At 37.2% G+C, this 24,964-nt stretch overlaps 1 protein-coding gene across 2 annotated transcripts in view; it reads left to right on the top strand.

Moving 5' to 3' along the window:
* The window catches only part of LOC106087547 (phospholipid-transporting ATPase ID), a 203,585-nt gene that overhangs the window by 7,351 nt on the left and 171,270 nt on the right, over positions 1-24,964 (top strand). Inside the window, exon 2 of one of the 2 annotated variants that reach the window (XM_013252624.2) lies at positions 21,262-21,408. The exons of the other annotated variant lie outside the window; for it this stretch is intronic. The gene's annotated coding sequence lies outside the window, so the exon portion shown is untranslated. The remainder of the gene's footprint in view (positions 1-21,261; positions 21,409-24,964) is intronic. 2 annotated transcript variants of the gene reach the window in all.

Genomic DNA, 24,964 nt, shown 5'->3' with positions numbered 1-24,964 from the left:
AAAAAACCTTATGTGCCATGGTGTTGACAAGTTCCAAAACATGAATCAGTAGCACTTTGTTTTTTTTTCTACAAAATTTAAGTGAAACTATGCTGAAAAAAAAAATGCTCAACAACAATACCTTTCCATTCATGTTGGTGATGACAAAGCCGGCAGCAAGTCTCTTCTGGACATAAGCAATAACAATTTAGATCTCGTACAAAATGATGTCATTCCACAATACACGGATGGTCGGTCCGACATACAACAAACATGCGTTCAAATATGTGCCTCTCCATACCAAAGTGATGTGTTTTTTGGGGGCAGTGCATTTGGACATGAACATGAAATCTTTCTGGTGTTTTCTCTCCGTTTTATTTCTATTGAACATCTTCAATATATGGACTACAAGGGGTGATAGTGAAGTTAAATATTCTTTTTTTTTTTAATTAAATGACACATAAAGTTCGGCCTTGCCGAACTTTTAATACCCATCACCATGGACATATTTATTATCCTATTTTATTACAACTCTACTATACCCATATTAATATCCAAACAAAGGCCGATCTTAATCATATTTCGTTCAGGTGTCGAGAAACTTTATGAAAGAAACAGTTAAAAATTTCAAAGAAATCGGGTACTAAATGAGGCGTTTATGGGTTTAAGACCCTTAATTGGCAGAACGGTCTATATGGCAGCTGTATCTAAATGTGATCCGATATGGACTATATACGAGCCGGATGTGGGTAGTCTTATTGTTTCAAATTTCACCCAAAACGAATATAAAATGCGGCGTCTATGTGCTTACGCTTTAAATCAATTGATCGATCTATGTGGCAGCTATATCTAAATATGGTCCGATTTGGAACATACTTGGTTTGGATGTCGGGCGTCTTTAAGCAGGTTCATGTTTTCAGTTTCAGCGAAATCGGCCTTAAATGCGCCTTTTATGGTTTTAGGCCCTAAGGCTGAAGATCGGTCTATATGGCAGCTTTATCTAAATGTAGCCCGATCTGGATCATATTCGGCACATGTGTCGGGAGTCTTGATGCAATTCACTGTTGCATATTGCAGCGAAATCGGGAAATAAATATATATTCCGATCTGAACCATATTTGCTTAAGACACTAAATCGGTAGATCTGTTTATGTAGCAGCTATATGTAAATATGGCTCGATAAAAACCATGTTCGGATCGGATGTCGATGGGCTTAATAAAGCTTACTGTTCCGAATCCCAGCGAAATCGGGTAATCAATGTGCCTGTTACAGTCTTAAGATCCTAAATCGGCATATCGGTCTATATGGCAGCTTTATGTTAATATGGTCCGATGTACACCATATTCGGATCGGATCTCGTAGCCCTTAGTACAACTCAATATTTCAAATTCGAAATCGGAAAAGAAATGCTACTTTTATGGGCTTAAGACTCTTAATCGCCAAACCGGTATGTGGCAGATATATCCGAATCTGATCCTATTGGATCCATTCAAGAACAAAAACATACAGACTGTAGCGTGATTACAACTAGCGGACACACGGACGGACGGACGGAGACACACACGGACATGTTTAAATCGTTCTAGAATTTTACGACGATCCCAAATATGTATACTTTGTAGGGTCGGAAATGAATATTCCGATGTGTTCCAAACGGAATGACTAAACTATTATACCCCCTTTCTATGGTGGTGGATAAAATAAAGCTTAAATAGGTTATGGACATATTCGAACCCTACTTGACCACATCTGTGTCAAGGTCTCAGAAGAAATCATCATGCTAAATTTTATTTGCGCCCTCTAGAGGCTAATGAAGATAGATTTATCTGGGAGCTATGATTCTGATTTGGCCCATTTACGATCTTAACCGACGTACATCAAAAGTATGGATTAAAAAGTATTTGCGCAAAATTTTGACTGGGTCGTGTACAATTTGTGTACAAACTGTAAGAAATCGGTTCAGATTTGGATATAGCTTCTATATATATGTTCGTTCGTATTTGAATAATATTGCAGCTATGAGGCAATTTTTTAAACGATCCGTACGAAATTTGGGACTTACTGTTATTACTGTTTTTTCCGATATTTGTAGTCTTGACCAAAAATAGGTTCTTTTCGTCACAATTTCTTGCGTGAATTAAACATTAATGATCTTGCAATTTTGTCAAAAAAAAACAAAGTGGCAACGTTTATTTAAATTTTGATTGCCGAAATTTCGTTAATGGCTAATGAATTATTATTATTTTTTTTTTGCGTGTAGCTTTACGCGATGATCTAAACATATGTTAGAAGTATACCTATGAGGTTTGACTGCATAACAATGGAAGCATTGAACATCACAAAAACATTGAAATAGCTTCTCTATTTTCTTAAAATTGGCAATGATGAATGAATTACAAGAACTTGAAAAGTATTTCCTTGGCTATTTCAGACGAACAGCGTTTTTTTCTTTGTTATCGATGACAATTATTCGAATGGCTCATTGCAAAGCTGCATTTTTATTCAATTGAACTGATGATGCACCTTCGCCTACTCTCATACGCTTCCATTTCCATTGCTTTTTGTTTGGAAATGTGCTCCGGTTTCATTTCAGCTTGCCTTCTGTTGCTATTCGAATTGTCGACAAAAAGGCTTGTTTTTTTTGGGGATACAACTCTAGTAACTCTAGTAGAGGCCAAGCACATTAAATCACTATCGTAGCTGCGCCCTGCTAATTTATGCAAAAATCACTGTTTAATAAGTTCAACATCTTGCAATGTTCGCTTTTCCCATGTGATTTATACAAATTTGAATTTAATTTTAGAAAAATTTCCATTGAATTCAAATGCGAATGAACAAAGTGTGGCGGGTATCAATTAAACCCAATGGCATGGCGTTACTTAGGCTAATGGGTGCGATCGTCTTGCCCTTGCTTGGTGAATTCGTTGACTCGCGGATTAAAAACAAAGATGGGAATAAAATTATTGCACCCTGCTAAAAAAAAAATAAAGAAAACACCATCACAGGTGTATAAGTCCAGCAAGCTTCATATAAAATTTTGTAATTTTTATTTAGGAAAATAATATTTTTTGAAAGTAGGTTGTGCTTGGTAAGCAGATCAGTATACAATTTTTTAAAAAATCAAGCTTAATCCCGTTTTCTGTGTTCAAACTTAACATCTCCTACCGCCCTACCTTGCTGCTCGTTGAAGTACAAACGTCCTAGCACTCATTTAAGGTGACAAAGAAAACCATGTGTTTCCCCTCAGTTCCGAAATACGGGTTTTCGGTTATAAAATTTGTCTTTAGAGAAAATGTCAATGAAATTTTGTCTTTTGAGAAAATTTTACCCTAGAGAAAGAAAGAAAATTTCAATGAAATTTTGCCTTTAGAGAAAATTTCAATAAAATATTGTCGTTAGAAATTTTGTCTAAAGTGAAAACTTTATTGAACTTTTGTCGTAGAGAAAATTATACTCATATTTTGTCTTTAGAGAAAATTTCCATAAAACTTTGTTGTTTGAGAAAATTTCACCGAAATTTTATCTTTACAGCAAATTTTAATGAAATTTTCTCTTGAAATTTTCTGTAAAGACAAAATTCCAGTGAAGTTTTGTCGTACAGATATATTCTATAAAATTTCAGTGAAATTTTGTCGTAGAGAGATTTTCACTTAAATTTTGTCTTTAGAGAAAATTTTCACTGAAATTTCGTCTTTTGAGAAAAATTTTGTCTTTTGAGAAAATTTCAATAAAATTTTATCCTTAGAGAAAATTTCACTTAAACCTTGTATTAGAGAAAATTTCACTGAAATTTAGTCTTAAGAGAAAATTTCATTGAAATTTTGTCTTTAGAGAAAAATTTACTGAGTATTTGTCTCTAGAGAAAATTTTATTTAAATTTTGTCTCTAGAGAAAATTTTGCAGAAATTTCGTCTTAGAGAAAATTTCAATGAAATGTTGTCTCAAGGAAACATTTCGCTGAAATTTTGTTTGTAGTGAAAACTTCACTAAAATTTTGTCGTACAGAAAATTTTACTGAAATTTTGTCTTTAGAGAAAATTTTAATGAAATCTTGCTTGTAGTGAAAACTTCACCAAATACTATTACTAAAATTTTGTCTTTAGAGAAAATTTTACAGAAATTTTGCTGAAATTTTGACCTAACAGAAAACGTCACTAAAATTTTGTACGTTCGTGAAGATAAAGTTAACTTTTACTAGCAGAGACACAAACCCATTCAATTAGCAGCATCCTGTTACCAGATTAGCAGAGCTATGCTAACAATTTAACAGAAGATGTAAAAATAACATCAAGAATAATAATGAAAACATTCAGAAAAAATGAAAACAAGAGCACTAAAAGGAGCACAAATATTGAGAATCTTGTAAAAAATTATCTTACAAAGTTAAAAATGCATAAGGGACAAATCTACAACACCAAAAAGTCCAAAGCGAAAAGTGGAAAAACTTAGAGTGGTGCTGGGTACCCACTTATAGTGAAGGAAGCTCTTGATGCCTAGTTTCTAAATCAAAAAGCAAAATATCGAGAAAAGCCACAGTATTTGGGATAATTGGCATTTAAAGTTAAAGTAAGAATTAACAGAGAGGCCCATTGTGCAAAAACTTTACTGAAATTTTGTCGCAGAGAAAATTTCACTGAAATCTTGTCTTTAGAGAAAATTTCAATAAAATTTTGTCTTTAGAGAAAATTTCAATGAAATGTTGTCTTTAGATAATATTTGACTGAAATTTCGTTAAAATGTCACTGAAATGCTGTCATTAGAGAAGATTTCACTGAAGTTCTATTGTAATAAATTCCGTTTTTGGAGAAAAATTTACTGAAATTTGGTCTTTAGAGAAAATTTCACTAAAATTTTGTTAAAAATTTTGTTCTGGAGAAAATGTTATTGATGTATTGTCGCTGGAGAAAATTTAAATGAAATTTTTTCTTTGGTTAAAATTTAAGTGAAATTTCGTGTGTTTGAGAAAATTTCACTGAAATGTTGTCTTTATATGATTTCTACAATAAATGAAAACTATTGACATATGAATGCAACAGATGTTTTGCGAGTGTGACATCAACGTATGTCATTGTAATGGTTACCCTACGGTTTTTTATACACTACACCACTACAGTGGTAAAGGGCAGTGTAACTTAGTGCATTTGTTTGTAAAACCCAAAAGGAAGAAAGATAGACCCATTGAAAAGTATACCGATTGACTCAGAATCACCTTCTGCTTCGAATCAGCTATGTCCGTCTGTCTGTTTTTGTTAATTTGTGTACAAACTACAGGACGCAATTTTCATCCGGTTGTCTTCATATTTGGTACAGGCATGTTTTTCGGTAGGAAAGGAAGGAAGGTAGGTAATGGTAGGAAGAATTTTCTCTTGATTCTCGACATTACTGGTGAATTTCAAAGAAATCGGCCCAGTTTTATATATACCTCCCATAGATATATAGCACGATTTTTACTCCTAGAGCCACTGCAAGCGCATTTATTGACCAATCTCCCCAAAATTTTGTACAAAGCTTTCCTCGACGACGTCTACATTATCTATAAATTTTAGTTGAAATCGGTTCGAATTTGGATATAGCTCCCATGTATTGGGTTGCCCAAAAAGTAATTGCGGATTTTTTAAAAGAAAGTAAATGCATTTTTAATAAAACTTAGAATGAACTTTAATCAAATATACTTTTTTTACACTTTTTTTCTAAAGCAAGCTAAAAGTAACAGCTGATAACTGACAGAAGAAAGAATGCAATTACAGAGTCACAAGCTGTGAAAAAATTTGTCAACGCCGACTATATGAAAAATCCGCAATTACTTTTTGGGCAACCAATATATGTTCGTCCGATTTTGAGAAAAATTGCAATAAAGTGCTCATTTGTTAACTGATTCCCCCTATATTTGGCAGGAAGAATTTTCTTAGGACTCTCGACATTATTGGTGAATTTGAAAGAAATCGGTCCAGATTTAGATATAGCTGCCATTTTGTATTAATATCGCCCGATTTTCCCTCCTGGAGCCACTGCAAGCGCATTTATTGACCAATCTTACTAAAATTGTTCACAACGCTTTCCTCGATGCCTACCACAATATCTAAGTAGTTTGATTAAATTCGGTTCAGATGTATATGTAGCTCCCATATGCATGTTCGTTAGATTTTGGGAAATTTACAACAATGTTGTCATTTGTCAACTGTATTTAAATTTGATACGGATTGTTTAATAACCCATCTGAAGACATTCGCCGAGGTCAATCAAAATTGGTTCAGAATTAGATATAGCTCCCACTTTGTACCTATAGGGTAGCTGTAGGGTACTATAAAGTCGGCATCACCCTTTCCTTACTGGTTATGACACAGTTTTGTTGTTGTAGGATAATAGAAATATCGGTTGTTTGGGGGCTCAAGAAGGCTCAGAAGAACGGCTTCAATGTTAGCTATATATAAACATGTTGGCTTGAAGCTTGGCGAGCTATTCCCGCCGGTTTTAATAATACGTAGACGTTTTATTGATATTCTCTATCGGACCATTAATTCGTCATCACCTCAGACACAGTCACTCACAGCATTCATTCATTGTTTGCTGCCTTCTGAAGTTGGCAGTTTAATGATGTTGATGACGATTTAAAGCAATTTGTTTCGCACCAACTCAGAGAGAAAGAGAGAGGAGCAATATGGTTGGATACTAGGCCAGGTCTTCGTGGTCGCCTTCATGTGTTGGGGGTACAATTCCAGAGCATAGGTTAACAATGCTTAATGGAAGCAAAACCAACAAAGAATGGCGATAAGAGACCACAACTAATGGCCTGTAAAGGAATGGCAAGCAAGTAAAAATAGTTACACATGCATAGCGCACTAGTATTGGTATTTTGGTCATCGAGACACCTCAAACACGGGGAGGGCGAGTGTTCGAAGGTATCCAAGTGCCCAAGCGGGATTTACGGGAAGTTTACATTGCCTGCCGATACTTAGTAGTTGTGTGGTCGCTCATAAGGCCCCAAATGACATCATGCCATTACGTTGTTGGCGTTTGTTTTCGGCAAGTTTTGCAGTAAAAAATAAAAGAAATTCAAAATATGTCTGTCCATAGTTTCATCCGTTTGTCCGTCGTCCATCGGTGTAATCATTATTTGTACATTTGATATTCATATACATTTCGTGCGAACACAGCAAACAAAACAAAGAAGGCAAATTGTAAAAAATTGCTATGCAAAAATCGAATTTCTTCTCTATGAACTATGAGGAGACAACCATGGCAGTCAGAGTTCATAACCAACAAACACCATTTAACATCAGCAGCCAGACTCACTCAAATTTCGGAATTTGTTGTTTTCAATAAACCAAATGAAGCACAGTGGTACGATGAAGAATGAGATGCATGCTTGTAGAGGAGTGCAAAGAAATTTTGAAATTCGCGTGCCTTGTACAATTCAATATCGAACCCAAATTTGTTATTCAAAACACCAAAAGTGTTTGCTAAAACAGCAGTTTTTATCTGCTGAATATGAGAAAGCAGACATTACTGCTGTTTCAACAAACATAGGGCTGATGTTGTTTAGCAAACATATCGGTCAGCTAAATCAGCAAACAAAATCTGCTGTTTTAAGTACAAAATTCTGTTGAACAAAAATGTGTATGCTATTTTTTATGTTTGCCTGTTACATGTTTTGATTACTTTAGGCATTTTTATACCCACCACCGAAGGATGGCATATTCCTTTTTGTCATTCCGTTTGCAACACATCGAAATATCCATTTGCCACCCTATAAAGTATAAATATTCTTGATCAGCGATCTAGCCATGTCCGTCCGTCTGTCTGTTGAAATCACGCTACAATCTTAAAAAGTAGAGATATTGAGCTGAAACTTTGCACAGATTCTATTTTGTCCATAAGCAGGTTAAGTTCGAAGATGGGCTATACGGACTATATCTTGATATAGCGCCCATATAGACCGATCCGCCGATTTAGAGTCTTAGGCCCATAAAAGCCATATTTATTATGCGATTTTGCTGAAATTTGGGACAGTGAGTTGTGTTAGGCCCTTCGACAATCTTCTTTAATTTGGTCCCGATCGGTCCAGATTTAGATATAGCTGCTATATAGACCGATCCGCCGATTTAGGGTCTTAGGCCCATAAAAGCCATATTTATTATGCGATTTTGCTGAAATTTGGGACAGTGGGTTGTGTTAGGCCCTTCGACAATCTTCTTCAATTTGGCCCCCATCGGTCCAGATTTAAATATAGCTGCTATATAGACCGATCCGCCGATTTAGGGTCTCAGGCCCATAACAGCCACATTTATTATTCGATTTTGTTGAAATTTGGGATAGTGAGTTGAATTAGGACCTTCGACGTCTTTCTTCAATTTGGTCTAGATCGGTTTGGATATAGCTGCCATATGGACCGATGTCTCCATTTAAGGTTTTGGGCCCATAAAAGGCGCATTTATAGTCCGATGTCGCCGAAATCAGTGAGAATGAGTTAAGTGAAGTCCTTCGACATAATTCTGCAACATGGTACAGATCGGCCCAGATTTGGATATAGCTGTCATATAGACCGAGGTGGTGGGTATACAAAGTTCGGCCTGGCCGAACATAACGCCTTTTTACTTGTGTTTAGAAATTCTAATTTGATAATAATTTGTGGAATATTACTGTAAAGAAGCTACCCGATCCTTTTTTTCTTGTTTACATTTGTATTTTTTTTTTCTTCTACATACCCTTCATACTTAAACAGCAGTCATTTTCAGCAAACAACATATTTTCAGCAGTCAGCCTGCTGCTCTAAAATTGCAGAACTACTGCTGTAATAGCAGCCTTACTGCTATAATAGCAGCAAAATTAACTACTAATATTCAGCAGACAGCGTTTGCTATTTTCAGCAAACTTTTGTTCTATGAGTGTATTCATTCGGCCGAACTTAACGCCTTTTTACTTGTTTTTAGAAAATTTGTTGGAAGAGATGAATTTAATTTGTGGAATATTACTGTAAAGAAGCTACCTTATCCATCCATTAGTACACATTTCAAAATGTGAACATGAGTGGAAAGACCTTTTTTTCTTGTTTACATTTGTATTTTATTTTTTCTTCTAACATCTCCTTCATAATTAAGCAGCAGTCATTTTCAACAAACAACAGACTTTTCAGCAGTAAGCCTGCTGGTCTGAAAATTAACTGCTAATATTCAGCAGACTGTGTTTGCTATTTTCAGCAAACTTTTGTTCTATGAGTGTATTCATTTCTCCTTCAACCACTGTGCAATGTGTGACACACACTTTGCATTACTTAAAAATGCACGCAAAGCCAGAAATGCTTACGCATCACAATCGGTTCGCATAACTATTTAAAACTATATTTTTAAATACTTTCACGAAATATAAAACCAAAAGCAAAATAAAACAAATTTAATGCCCGTCTTTATGAATATTTCTCTTAAGCTCCACATTTATTTTTTTTATTTGCATTCATCTCCGTCAAGTGGGAGGAAAATTGAAAATGGAGAGCTTTGAAAAAAGACTCGAATGTTTTTGGCATTTTTTGTGCATGCGAATGTTGATGATGTTAAAGACTCAATGCGGAATTTGTAATGATACAGACGACCAAATATTCAAATGGGGGGCTAGTCATATTTGTGGTTCATTTCAAGTTAAACAATAGTCGAGATATATTTGGCTTTGTTTATGAATTTTAGATGAAATGTTTAAAGACATTTTTAGCAGTTTTATTGGGGGATTTATCTTTGTTTATTAAATCAGAAGAGTGTCTTATGTCTACAGTGTAGCTGACACGAAGCGTTACTAATTCAAGCGAACAAATTTGTTTTCGAAGATATTTCTTCTTTATTCAAATTACAAGTAAGTTCGTCCGGGCCTAATTTTATGTGCCCTTCAACTTGGATCGCATTTGCCAAGTTCTTTGAATGACTTTTCCAAATGCAAAATGGGTTCATATGTGAGCTTTATCAAGTTATTGGCCGGTATGGACCATACTTGTCATGGCAGTTAGAAGACATAGAACAAGTAAAACGGCGTTAAGTTCGGCCGTGCTATATATGTAAATCTCTATTCCTCATAATCCGGTGAAAATGCATAATTTATGCCCATATAACCACCATAGCAGCTATATCGTACTATGGTCCGATTTAGACCAAATTCGTGGACTAGTAAGTACAAGTCATTGTTCAATTTTGTAGAATAAAATATTGGTCTTTTTGGTAGCTATATCCAAACATAGACCGATCTGAACCCTACACGACACGGATGTCAAAAAACCTAACATTAGTCACTGTGTAAAATTTCAGCGAAATCGGATTATAAATGCACCTATTATGGGACCAAGTTTGTAAATCGAGAGATCGGTCTAAATGGCAGCTATATCCAAATCTGGACCAATAGGGGTCAAATTGAAGACGAATGTGGATGGGCCTAACTCAACTCACTCTCTCCCAAATTTCAGCAAAATCGGATAATAAATGTGGCTTTTATGGGCCTAAGACGTTGAAACGGAGGATTGGTCTATATGGGGCCTATTTAAAGATATAGTACGATATAGCCCATCTTCGAACTTAACCTGCTTATGGATAAAAATTACTGTACCACTATTCCTGATAGAACTGAATGGAACTACGATATCCCTGATAACAGAAGTTACATATACCTCTATACGGATGATTCCAAACTAAACGACCAGGTGGGCTTTGGGGTGTACTCTTACGATCTAGAACAGGTCATATCAAAGAGGTTACCTGACCACTGCAGTGTGTATCAAGCAGAGATTCTTGCAATTAGGGAAGTGGCTAAGATATAATGTCATTACGACGATTGGCATAAATATCCATAAACATACCTGGAGGACGTATTTCTGAACACAAAAACCGCCCTCGACTGTCGCAGATCTCTCAACGAGATGGCTGAACAGCTAAAAATTCACCTGTTCTGGATGTCGGGCCACAGAGATATTCCAGGGAATTGTAAAGCGGATGAGCTTGCGAGACTAGGAACTTCCCCTTCAAATTCCAGGGATACTGGAATCTGTGGGTATGCCTCTATCGACATGTAAGTTAAGTTTTCAGGACCAGACCCGAAGGACAACGAATGAAAGATGGTCACAAAGAGGCGGCTGTGGGAATTCCAAAACTATGTGGCCTAATCTAGACTTGAAGAGGTCTACTGCTTTGCTGTCATTGGCTAGAACAGACGTCTCCGTCATTGTGTCCGTCATGACAGGTGGTCGTCTAATCGAAAACATGCTGACAGACTGAAGGTTGCCAGCAACGACTTTTGCAGAAGCTGTAAGGAAATCGAAGAAGAAGAAGAGACTATAGAACACCTTCTGTGTGTGTCCCGCACTAGCAGTTAGAAAGAGTTCCACTTTAGGTTCTCATTTCTTTAAGAACCTGTCATATATAGCGGATGTGAACGTTCGCAAGTTATTGGGCTTTTTAAATCGATCCTTCTTCTGTTCCTTTGGTATCACAATGGACAAAAACGTCTTAGTGAGTCTGATGGCAGACTGCCACTTAAACCTAACCTATGGATAAAAAAAAGAATCTGTGCATGTTTCAGCTCAATATCTCTATTTTTAGAGACTGTAGCGTGATTTCAACAGACAGACGGTCGGACATGGCTAGACCGACTTCGATTTTTACGACGATCAAGAATATTTATACTTTATAGGGTAGGAAATGGATATTTCGATGTGTTGCAAACGGAATGACAAAATTAAGATACCCCCATCCTTCGGAGGCCACCGTAGCGCAGAGGTTAGCATCTCCTCCTATGACGCTGAACGCCTGGGTTCGAATCCTGGCGAGACCATCAGATAAAATTTGTCAGCGGTGATTTTTCCCCCCTAATGCTGGCAACATTTGTGAGGTACCATGCCATGTAAAACTTCTCTCTAAAGAGGTGTCGCACTGTGGTACGACGTTTGCACTCGGCTATAAAAAGGAGGCCCCTTATCATTGAGCTTAAACTTGAATCGGACTGCACTCATTGATATGTGAGAAGTTTGCCCCTGTTCCTTAGTGGAATGTCCATGGGAAAAATTTGCAATTTGCATCCTTCGGTGGTGGGTATAAAAATACCATCTCCACAATTTCAGCCAAAAAGAATAAGAATTGTGCCCTCTATAGACTCAATAAGTCAAATCGGGAGATTGGTTTATATGGCAGCTATATCAGGTTATGGACTGATTTGAACCATACTTGGAACAACTGTTGGAAGTCATACCAAAAAACCACGTGCAAAATTTGCCAAATCTGATAAGAATTGCGTCTTCTAGAAGCTCAATAATCAAATCGGGAGATCGGTTTATGTGGCCGGTATATCAAACCATTTTGAGCTCGTTTCTCAATATAAGTTGCATTCTTTCACGGGAATATTTTCAGATCATTTGATTGCCACTATGGTTTGGGTCCGTTAAATTTGAGCCTTTATTTGCCGAACCATTTCAGTTGTTGTTACAACGCTACCAGCATCATAATAACGAATTATGGAGCGATGCACAAACATTTTGTCCACTTTGAGGTGTTTGAGTTCGCCTGCAATAGATGTGCCAGCCAATTATAACGCAATCACACCTCTTCTTCTTCTTTTTAAACATTTTAATGAGCTGTTAATAAAACAAATATCATGAAGCCGTGCTTGACAGCTTTACCAGTGTGAATTTGGTAACACTTCGTGTCAGCTATATACAATTATCGTTTGTATCGAATTGTGATTGCTCATAATTTGCCAACCGTATTCTAATTTGTAGTCAAATAGACTACACTGAACAATTGGTCCAATCAAAAAAAGATGTGAAGACATCATATTTGTTTTTTGATAAACTATTTGAACAATGACAATACTTTTTGCCATATCAAACAACAAAAATGTTCCCCTTTCAACTTCTTTTGAATGGAGTGAGTGAGTGTGGCGTTGATATCATTCATTGCCTTATGAATTCTTTCGTTTCATATCAGACAAAAACAGAGCAATGATATCTGGGTGAGATGTTCCAACAAAACCGCAGAACAAAAAACCGAAAGTAAATATTTTTCAGATAAGATTGCCTGGTGTTGTTACTCTCTGCCATTGGACCATCAGGTGTATTTTTGATTGTGCAGCACCATCATTGTCTAGAGTAGGTGTACAGTGTATTGGTATGGCATCCCAATTTTCAAGGCGAGACTGTTGTAATTTCATAAATACTTCCAGTTGACAATGATGGCTGTTGCTTGCTCTGCGGGGTTATAGCAGTAGGGTAGAGAAGCTTCAACAGCACAATGATGCTTGCTGTTCTAGGCGATAAGAAAAGGCAATACAATAAAACTTTTTAAAGAAAATAACTTTGCGTGAGAGATTTTGACACTTTGTTAAGTCTAAGATGAGATTGTAAAATATTTGCCATGGTTAATGGCTGTGGCGTAGTAAATAGATTTGAAGAAACTGCTACGAAACTTAAGGCCCACTCTACATGGCTGTGGCATTTTGTGAAACTATATAGAAAACATTTACAGAAATATTTTGTATGCGCATCATATGACAATACATGAAAAGTTGAAACAAAAAGACTTCACAAAATTATTCACATCGTTTTTATTTATGCCAAAAAACGATGATGAATGCAAAACTCATACTGTAAACAAATAAAACATCCACACCATAGAAGTCGTTACGTTTACTTAGCAATAACAACCATTCCGTAGTAGTCCGTACGTTTACTTAGCAATCGAGATGTGAACCAAGAATCTCGAGTTGTTCTTAGAAGTCCACTTTGAAATTAGCCAGCGTAGCAAAAAAAGAGAAAACCGCATAGCGCTGGAATTACACTTTTGAGTGGGATTGAAATGGAGTCATCATTGTATATTGAAGACATTAGAAAACAATTAATCTTCAGCACTTTTGTCTGTATAACAGCAACAATTATTTTAAATATAATATTTTAAATAAGTAATGTATTATTTTAGGAATGCGAATGCAACCTGAAACATCGAGGAAATAATTGCTCAATATTTTAATTATTAATCGGCCACACATGGCTTTAATTCCATATCTAATAAATACTAGTAATCCCAGGCCATCGTGGTGCAGATGTAACTATGTCCGCCTATGACGCCGAACGCCTGTGTTCAAATCTCGACGTGAACATCGGGAAAATTATTGGCGGTGGTTATCCCCTTACAACTCATTACGGCAGGCTTGGGATCTGTGGATATAAAAAGATGGACCGGCAGAGGAACACCTCAAGGAGGTGTACTGTCTCCTCTACTTTGGAATATAGCCATTAACAATATATTATTGCCTCTGGAAGAAAAAGGCGTAAAAGTGGTCGCGTATGCTGATGACGTGGCAATTGCGGTTAGGGAAAAGTTTTCCAGCATTCTTAAAGATATACTTCAGGAAGCTGTACGTGCTACAGCAAAGTGGGCTACCGAAAGTAGTCTGGGTAGAAATCCGTGCAAGACAGAAATAGTTCTTTTCAGTAGGAGATACTGGAGAGAATGTTCCCTTTACAGAATGCGCAAAATACCTGGGCAGGAAACTGAACTTCAAATCCAACATTTTGGAAAGGGCAAGAAAGGCCACTCTTGCTCTATACACCTGCAAGAGAGCCATTGGCAAAATTTGGGGATTTAGACCGGGTGTCATGCATTGAGTATATACTGCAGTTGTCAGACCTATTATGCTATATGGTGTAGTGGTCTGGAGGACGGCGCTTCAAAAATCCACCTACTGCTCAATACTTAACCGGATCCAAAGGATGGCTTGTTTGTGCATCACAGCCGCACTGAGGAAGACATCATCTGATGCACTGAATTTAATGCTACATCTTATGCCTCTGGACATTGTAGCTACCCAAATTGCAGCGACCACTGCTGTGAGGTTAAGGGAGCTTTCTCATTGGTCATGTGGCGGCCAAGGATAAAGTGTTATACTTGAAACAATATCCGATGTTCCAGGCACCCTACCTGAGCCGCTTTTTGATAAGAATTACTGTACCACTATTCCTGATAGAATCGATTGGAACTACTTTATCCCTGGTAACAGAAGTTACATATACTTCTATACGGATGGTTGCAAACTAAACGACCGGGTAGGCTTTGGGATGTACTCTTAAGATTAAGAACTGGTCATATCGAAGAGGTTACCCGACCACTGCAGTGTGTATCAAGCAGAGATCCTTGCAATTAGGGAAGTGGTGGAATGGCTAAGATATAATGTCATTACGACGTTTGACTTAAATATATTCTCAGACAGCCAGGCAGCCATTAAATCCCTGGAGAACGTATTTCTGAACACAAAAACCGCCCTCGATTGTCGCAAATCCGTCAACGAGATGGCTGAACAGTTCAAAATTCACCTGTTCTAGGTGCCGGGCCACAGAGATATCCCAGGGAATTGTAAAACAGATGAGCTTGCGAGACTAGAAACTACCCTACACACTCCAGGGATACTGGAATCTGTGGGTATGCCTCTAGCGACATGTAAGCTAAGTTTTTAGGACCAGGCCCGAAGGACAACGAATGATAGATGGGCACAAAGAGGGGACTGTGAGCATTCCAAAACTATGTGGCCTCATTTAGACTTGAAGAGGTCTACTGCATTGCTGTCATTGGCTAGAACAGACGTCTCAATCATTGTGTCCGTCATGATAGGTCACTGTCTAATCGGAAAACATGCTGACAGATTGAAGGTTGCCAGCAACGACTTTTGCAGAAGCTGTAGGGACATCGAGGAAAAAGGCATCTTCCTTCTTTTGTTCCTGTGGTATCACAATAAACGAAAACGTCCAAGTGAGTCTGATGGCAGACTGCCACTTAAACCTAACCTAACCTAACCCATCTTCTTACTATTGCTGGCTACATTTGTGAGGTATCCTGCCATGTTAAAACGTCTCTACCCAGTAGTGTCGCTATGCAGCACGCCGTTCAGACTCGAGATAAAATAGAGGCCCTTTTTCTTTTTTTTTTGGAAGTCATAAAAACCAGCCTTTGTTTGAAATTTCAGCCAAATCGGATGAAAATTGACGCCTCTAGGAGCTCACGAATCCAAAACCGGGGATTGGTTCATAATGAGGCTATATCTGTTTATAGACCGATTCGGATCATACTTGGCATGGGTGCTGGAAATAATAACACAAGTCTTTGTTCCAAAGTTCAGCCAAATAGTATGAAAATTGAGTCTACTAGAAGTCAAATCGGGGGATCGGTTTATATGGGGACTCTATCCAAATCTGAACCGAGGGCTGCGGAATCTGATAAATTTTAATAATAGGCGACTGAATATTTTTCAAAATATGTAAGTACATTTTGGTACAAAAAAGTGCGCAATAGTTCATCGTCGTATACAGAATAGAGCCGAGACAGTTAAAGCTATGCAATTAAGCAAAACCGATAGAGCAAATGTAAATTTGTCTATGAAATTTCCACTAAGGAACAGGGGCAAACTTCTCACATATCAGTGAGTACTGTCCGCTTCTAGTTTTTTAAGCTCAATGGTAAGGGACCTCCTTTTTATAGCCGAGTCCGAACGGTGTGCCGCAGTGCGACACCTCTTTTGGAAGAAGTTTTTACATGGCTGCCATATCAAATGGTACAGTACCTCACAAATATCGCCAGAATAAGGAGCGGAAAACCACTGCTGATCATTTTTTTTATGATGTTCTCGCCAGGATTCGAACCCAGGTGTTCAGCGTCATAGGCGGACATGCTAACCTCTGCGCTAACGTGGCTCCGAGGTATCTTCATAATTAGTAGTCTTTATAAAATAGGGAAGGGAGTTAAAAAATCGTACCATGAGTGGGAAAAACTGGTATCTGGTACTTTGTTTACGAAATGATTCGGAAGTAATAAACATATTTTAAATTCTGCTAGTCCGAATCCTGTACACCTCAGACTATGTATTGTTTTTTTTTTATCATTGTGGAATAAAAATTTAAAATTGTTCCTACGTCAATGGGATTCAAGAATCAGGATTCATTTCAATGGCACAACCTGTTAAGGTTTCATGGTCAATCTGCTGTGACATAGGCTCCTTCGCCCATGCCCTGTTAGGATGGTGGAGGTGCCGAAAGAAATAGAAATGGAAAACCATATGCATATTACCCTTGAACTCTTAAAAGTATAAATTTTTTATAATCACCTGAGGCCCATGCCATAAAAGAATTACGCATTTCAATTTTTCATTTTTTTTTCATAGTTGTTGTTGCTTTTAAATCCATCTGTCGTTCATGTCAAACTCTATGGCCAAGAAGGAAATGGCTATCATCCTTTGTCCTTTGAATAGACCACATTAGAAGCAAATGTTCTTCGAAGGACAATTCCCAGGCAACGATTGATGGACGCCCCTTGTTGCATGAGTCTCCCAGTTTTTGCTCCTCAACTTTGCTTTCTTGGACTTGGACAACTTAGCTATGCCTAAACGAAACGAACACCTGGGAATTATGACAATATGTCTAATTAGTCATTAAATCAATTTTTCATATGGGAGTCGTCGCTCAATGAAGGTTTAGAATGTTGCTCACTTTATTCGTTGTACATGGGACCGAGCCCATTGAGTTGGCCCGTGTCAACGCAGTGTTTGATAAGTTTGAAAGAAACAAAAAACAAGTAACTCATCATAGCTAAAAGTCTCAAGGCCATTATTTGGTTCGATACTGGGAATTATCTACAAGTGTAATGTGTCATTGATTTTTCCATGTTATCTTTTGAATATTTTAAAATGGGGGAAAAATGAACTGAGACTCGTTGGCCATGATGACAGCATTACCAGGGTCATATCCTTTCAAGACCACCACATTGAACTTTTCCAATTTGAGTTGACATTGATTTCAAAATTCACACTGAGCTCATAATTGCACCCATACCTCCTGGTGAGAAATGTTATCAATGAAGAGTTGTTTGACCTGCCTTTTAGGGAGTTCAAGAGCATTGAGGAACTTAAGGAACCAAAGAGAGAGAGAGAGAGTAATCCTGTTTTTTGATAACGAAAAATAAAAATTTGTTTTGCTAGTCAGTAAAATGATCACCACATCATATACGTGGCAAACTGTGAGGGTTGTATGGCGTTGTGGTTTGATACACAGAGTCAAGTTTTGCCTCAATGATAATGGGACCCTCCAGTTATAGGCGAATGCGAAAGGTGTGCCGCAGAGAGACATATTTTTGCAGAGAAAATTTGCAAGGCTAAATACTACTCCAGTTATTTTGAAATGTGATTGTTATATGTTTGTTTCATTCATATCGCACAATGTGTGCAACTTTAACAAATGCAAAATTTTAGATGTCATAAGACAATTAATTTTCGTTTCATTTGAAAGCGTTTCCGCATAAAAGACCACAATTTCCGATTTTAGTCCATCAAGGAATTAATTGGATTAAGGGTTTGCTTAAGTGATTCATATGACCACCAGAAACAGTTGCTATTGATGTCTCATATAGCTATGAAACCATCCATGCTAATTTGGTTTTTATTCCCTACACCTCCACTGTGGTACAGCGTATTATAACTTTGTGCATTTGTTTGCAACGCTAAGGAGACGAGGTAGACCCTTACTTTACTTTAATTGACTATGACAGAATATTTGTTCCACTACCCGAATGTAGAATAGCGTTCCAAGCACCTCGATCTTCTGCGCTCATTCTAAAATCTCTGACACCAAGTTTCGAGGTGTCTCCCACAACTTGATCTTGCCATTGGTCTTTTGGTCTTCCCGGTATGCGTGTATCATCGTGTTTACCTTCAAAAGACTTCTTTGCTGGAGCTTCTTCATCCATTCTGACAACATGACCTAGCCAACGCAGCCGTTGTATTTTGATGCGTGTAACTAGGCTATCGTCGTCATACAGCTCGTGGTTCATACGTCGCCTATATATTCCATTAACGCAAACTGGTCCATATATTTTACGAAGATTATTTCTCTCAAATACTCCAAACACTGCCTCATCTGCTTTCACAAGTACCCATGCTTCAGAACCATCCATACAGGGTGGCTGATGAAAGCCGCTACCAAAAAAAAATGTAATAACTTTTTTTCTATTTAATAATAATAATTTAATAATTAATTTAATTAATTAATTAATTAATTTAATTAATAATAATTTAATAATTAATTTAATAATTTAATTTAACATGAATAAAAGAAAAATGTATTCCATACACCGAAAAAAAAAATGTAGCAATATTCATCATTGTAGCAATATTCATCAGCCACCCTGTATAACAGCACGAGTAGTATCAAAGACCCATGGATAGGTATACCGTTCGGCTTAGAATCACTTCCTGATTCGATTTAGCTATGTCCGTCTGTCTGTCTGTCCGTCCATATATTCTTGTTATCAAGGTACAGCCGAATTTCATGAAATTTTTCACAAATCTCTTTTTTGTTCCAAGGACGAACGCTATTGAGTTTGGAAAGTCAGATCAGATTTAGATATAGCTCCCATATATGTATATCTTTCATCCGATATGGCCCTATAAGGTTATAGTAGCCACAATAAGGGACCTATCCTAAGAATATCTTCCAATGTTCTCTTCAATATTTCAATAAACAGAAAAAAAAAACAAGTAAGAGCGTGCTAAGTTCGGCCGGGCCGAATGGACAGTGTTTGTCGAGTTCTTTGCGCGGTATCTCGTTTTAAGCAAACAAAGAATAATGGTTAAGAATTGCTATGCTATTGGAGCTATATCATGTTATAGTCCGATTCGGACCATAAATGAATTGAATGTTGAAGACCATAGTAGAAGTCATTGGGTAATATTTCAGTCCATTTGGATAAGAATTGAGCCTTGTAGGGGCTTAAGACCACATTATCGGGAGATCGGTTTATATAGGAGCTGAATCAGGCTATAGATTGATTCTGACCATATTTGGCACGTATGTTGAAGGTCATGAAAGAAGGCGCTGTACAAAATTTCAGCCAAATCGGATGAGAATTGCGCCCTCTAGAGGTTCAAAAAATCAAGATCCAATATCGGTTTATATGGCAGCTATGTCAGGTTATAGACCAATTTAAACCATATTTAGCACAGGTTTTGGAAGTCATAAAAAAGCACTTCCTGCAGAATTTCAGCCAATTCGGATAGGAATTGCGCCCTCTAGTGACTCAAGAAGTCAAGATTCAAGATTGGTTTATATGGCAGCTATATCAGGTTATAGACCGATTTGAACCATACTTAGCACAGTTGTTGGAAGTCATAACTAAGCACTAGTGCAAAATTTCACCCAAATCGAATAAGATTTGCGACCTCTAGTGGCTCAAAAGGTCAAGACCCAAGCTATAACAAAACATTGGCCATTTACTTCATCGAAAGTAAGCGTGGTGTTACAAACGTAATGACGAAAATAGTGCTCCCCCATCCTATGGTAGAGGGTATAAAAATCGCAAGATATTAAAAATTTAATTGAAAATAAAATCGTTTTCAATTAAAAAAATAATTTTTTTAATGAATATTATTTTTTTCAATTATAGTTGCGATTGAAATTTTTGCCATTTTCAACCCAAAAATTTATTGATTCAATTAATCACAATCACAATCGTGATTGAAAATTTTGTAATAGTGTAATTAAAATCCTAAAAGTTGTTCAAATATGGTCCTTAGGTAAAATATGGTCAATTAAAGACTATTTCGTCCCCTACAATATAAAGAGAAGAAGATTCGAAAGACCCAAAAGTTCCACATTCCGACAAATCTATAGCAATACCATGGTGGCCGGTTCTACGTGCTCGATTAACCCTAAAGAGAACTTGATGGGATTCAAAAACTTAATTATTTGTTAAATATCATCAATTAAAAAATTAATTGAGCATTTCAAAAATTTCAATAATTTTCTTAATTGAATATAAATTTTTTTTTTTTTGAAAACTACTTTTCCATGAACGGTGATTGATATTATCATTTTCGAGATTGAGGCAGTTTCAATTAAAAAATTAATTGGATCAATTAATTTCGTTATTGAAACCGTTTTTTATTTTTTTCCTGTGTAGGTATGCAAAATTAAAGTGTGATCAGATTTCAACATAGGTTCTATGTATTAAAAGTATTACGTAGACTCGGTGGTGAAGGGTATTATATAGTCGGCCCCGCCCGACTTTTGCCTTTCCTTACTGGTTTTTAATTGTCATGGTTTAGCCCAATAACCATTGTCAATGGTAGTGGTTGGCATTTGGGAAACTCAATTCCAGTTGTCATTATTTTCTATGGACATTTTTAATTATTTCTGTTCTCTGCTTTTTGCATTTGCAATTCATATTACACAAAATGCATTAATTTTAGTTTATTATTATTATTATTATTATTGTATTTTGCAGGTATTTTTATGTTCGTATGTTTTCCATGGAATTGCAATTGTCATGGGCTACTTTAAATAAAGCTGATAAGAGATGAATAATGGTTTTGTCTGAATGTGTAATGAAATAGCTGAAATATCTGAATATTCCATAAGTTTAAGGAGTTTGGTAAGGATTTTTGTTTACAAAATTAATTATTTTCTTAATATTAGTAATTTATTTTGGTGTGATTTGGGTTAAACAGCTCACGCACGTTTCGTTTTTTGTTTCATTGTCAAACATCTTCAGTTTGGTCTATAATTTAACAATGAATCATCTTACAAACGAATAACGCTTGCAAATTATTGAATTTTATTATCAAAATGCGTGTTCTGTTAAGAAAGTTCAGCGCGCGCTTCATTGTGTTCAGCGACAAAGCTCATTTTTGGCTCAATGGGTGCGTAAGCAGAATAGACGACTTTGGAGTGAAGATCAGCTAGAAGCATTGCTTGTGCTGCCAATGCATCCAGAAGAAATCACAGTTCGGTACAGTTTAAGGGCTGGTGGTATCATTGGACAGTACTTCTTCAATGATGATGCGAATCGTAACGTAGCTGTGAATGATGAGCGCCACCGTGAGATGATATCAAATTTTTTTTTTGCCCAAAATGCAAGAGCTTGACTTGCATGACATGTGGTTTCAACAAGACGGTGCCACATGCCACACAGCACTCGTAACAATGGGCTTATTGAGAGGCGAGTTCGGTGAACATTTAATTTCACGTTCGAGACCGGTCAATTGGCCGCTTAGATCGTGCCAATTAACATCTTTAGACAAACCCGCTTCAATTGACGCACCATTGAAGCATTTATTCGTGAGATACTGGCATTGTTTACCCTCCACAGCTGATAGTAAGTACAACAACAGCAACATCACATCACTAGTGTGCAATGCGTTGACTGCAACAACAACGTTTTGTTCGTTGCTTTCTATCCACTGCAGATGGATGTTGTTGTGGCGAAGATCACGCTTGATCTGTGGTTTGCGTTTGCCAGTTACGGCCGGTCATGTTATTGGATTACTTGAGGAGGTTTTTGTGGCTCTTTTATTTTTCTTTGCTTCTAACAACCTCATCATAAATTGAGCAGCAGCCTTTTTCAACAAATTTCAGCAGTCAGCCTGCTCTTCTGAAATTGCGAACATTTAGCTAAATCAGCAGAGCTGTAATTAACTATTAACAGTCATCAACATCGTTCCCATCGTGCTAAATATGGCAAGACAACATGTTCTCAGAATTTGTTGTAATGTCCTTATGTTGCACACCTTCTCCATCGCCGTCCACTACTTATACTGTGGCGTAAGTTAGTATTGGGTTAAACGCTTCTCTAGATCCAGTGGACTATCCCTGAATTCAGGTCCTGTTTCGAGCCAAACGGCTCGTCTATACATTGCTCAACATCTGCGAGTCTTTTCAATACGCTTTTGGATCTGACACTTTCAGTTCAGTTTCCTATCCAAGATCACTCTCAGGTATTTAAACTTGTCAGGTTTCGGAATTGTTTTGTTACGTCTCGTGGCGCCTTGAATTGGCCCACCAGACGCTTTCGGCCCCTTTTGTATAGCTGATTCGGAGTCTTACTCCTTAAACGTATTATAACACTATCTGAGATTAAGACGAGTGCAATACCCTCTTCAATGATCACCCATATGGTGATCACTCATAGGAGTGTTGATAAAATGCCGCCCTGTGATGCTTTGTCTCTTATACTAATAAATATCCAGTCCTTCAGGACCTAAACCGCCCGGGCCCGGCACAAGTCTAAGTACTGGTTCTGTTTATCGGTCCACACATTATTAAAAGTCCCATTCAATGCATTCCGCCAAAGTCAATGCATACCGCCAAAGTATACATCTTGGCGTTGTAGGAAATGGTCCGATTTTAGATGGGCATTGTAACCTGTACGAGCATATGGGTATATAATTTCTTACTAGAAAAAATTCGTTTGTTTCCAGCCAAACGGATCGTCTATACATTGCTCAACATCTGCGAACCTTTTCAATACCTTCGCCTTTCTCGTAAAACGGTTGATTTCAATCTTCTTTGGGTTAACGTTCAGCCGTACGCCATCACCAGACGCTTTCGGCCCCTTTTGCATAGCTGATTCGAAGTGTTACCCTTTAAAAGTATTATAACACCATCTAAGATTTAGATGGGTTCAATATCCTCCTCAGTAATCACCCATATGGTGATCACCCATAGAAGTGTTGATAAAATGCCGCCCTGTGATGCTTTGTCTTTTATACTTCTAAATATCCAGTCCTTCAGGACCCCACCCGCCCGGTATAAGTCCAAGTACTAGTTCGATGTCAATGCATACCGCCAAAGGATTCATGTTAGCATTGTAGGACTTGGTCCTGGCCTTATAACCTGTACGAACATATGGGTATATAACAATTCTTTGTCTATCAAAGGGGATAGGGTTGAGATGTATGAACATGAGAATTGAAGGTTTTTGTTTTATTGATTACAGAAAAGAAATCGTTTCTGGCTGAGACAGACTTTCATCACCATCTACCGGCCTAAAGTTTGTTGATTTCTCCTTTGTTGTGTACTCATACTCGTTATAATTCATAAAGAAAATTCTATGGAAGTTAATGTTGCCACCACGAGCCAACAATTGCAGCCACTGTACAACATTCCTTCATGTGTCAATGTTTCCCCAATCTAGTGACCTTCAAGTTATTTTCAGTTCAGCAGTTATTTTCTAACCTCAACCAGACTGGTTCATAAACACAAACGTGATGGACATCGAAGCCAGTTTTTTGGGGTCCTCCTCTGGATTTGAACCCAAGCCTACAGCGTCATAGATATAAATGATAATAGAGCTGGCAAAATATCGATAGTACTATCGATATTTTATATATTGGCTTAATATCGGTTGAGATTTTTTCTATCGACAAAGTTCAGCTATTTGCACACTCAACCAAAAATAACAGCAAAAATGTTTGCTAAAACAGCAGATTTTGTCTGCTGAAAATGGGATAGCAAACATTGCTGCTGTTTCTGCAAACATAGGGCTGCTGTATTTGCAAACATTTCATACTGCTATTTCAACTAACAAAATCTGCTGTTTTAAATACTCAAGTCTGCTGCTGTTGGCATGGCCTTTTGAATCTAAATTTAAAGAACAAAGGTTATTAAAAGTTTACATTCAATAGTGATAATGAACATCTACTGAAACACACATTTACAAATGTGTTCTATTGGGTTGCCCAAAAAGTAAATGCGGATTTTTTAAAAGAAAGTAAATGCATTTTTAATAAAACTTAGAATGAACTTTAATCAAATATACTTTTTTTACACTTTTTTCTAAACAAGCTAAAAGTAACAGCTGATAACTGACAGAAGAAAGAATGCAATTACAGAGTCACAAGCTGTGAAAAAATTTGTCAACGCCGACTATATGAAAAATCCGCAATTACTTTTTGGGCAACCATATTTTTTCTTCTAACATCCCCATCATAAAGAAGTAACAGTCATTTTCAGCAGTAAGCCTGCTGTTCTGAAATTGCAGTACTACTGCCGTAATAGCAGAACTACTGCTACAGTAGCAGCAGAATTAACTACTAACATTCAGCAGACAGTGTTTTCTATGTTCAGCAAACTTTTTTCTATGAGTGTGATCCCCAGCTACGGGATACATAACTGAAACTGGTTGAAGATGAGTTTACCCAAGTTATGCC

Source organism: Stomoxys calcitrans, chromosome 4 (genome assembly GCF_963082655.1).
Source record: "Stomoxys calcitrans chromosome 4, idStoCalc2.1, whole genome shotgun sequence".
Lineage (NCBI taxonomy): Eukaryota > Metazoa > Arthropoda > Insecta > Diptera > Muscidae > Stomoxys > Stomoxys calcitrans.
Note: the sequence above shows the minus strand (reverse complement) of the source record. Positions and strands in the feature narration are given on the sequence as shown.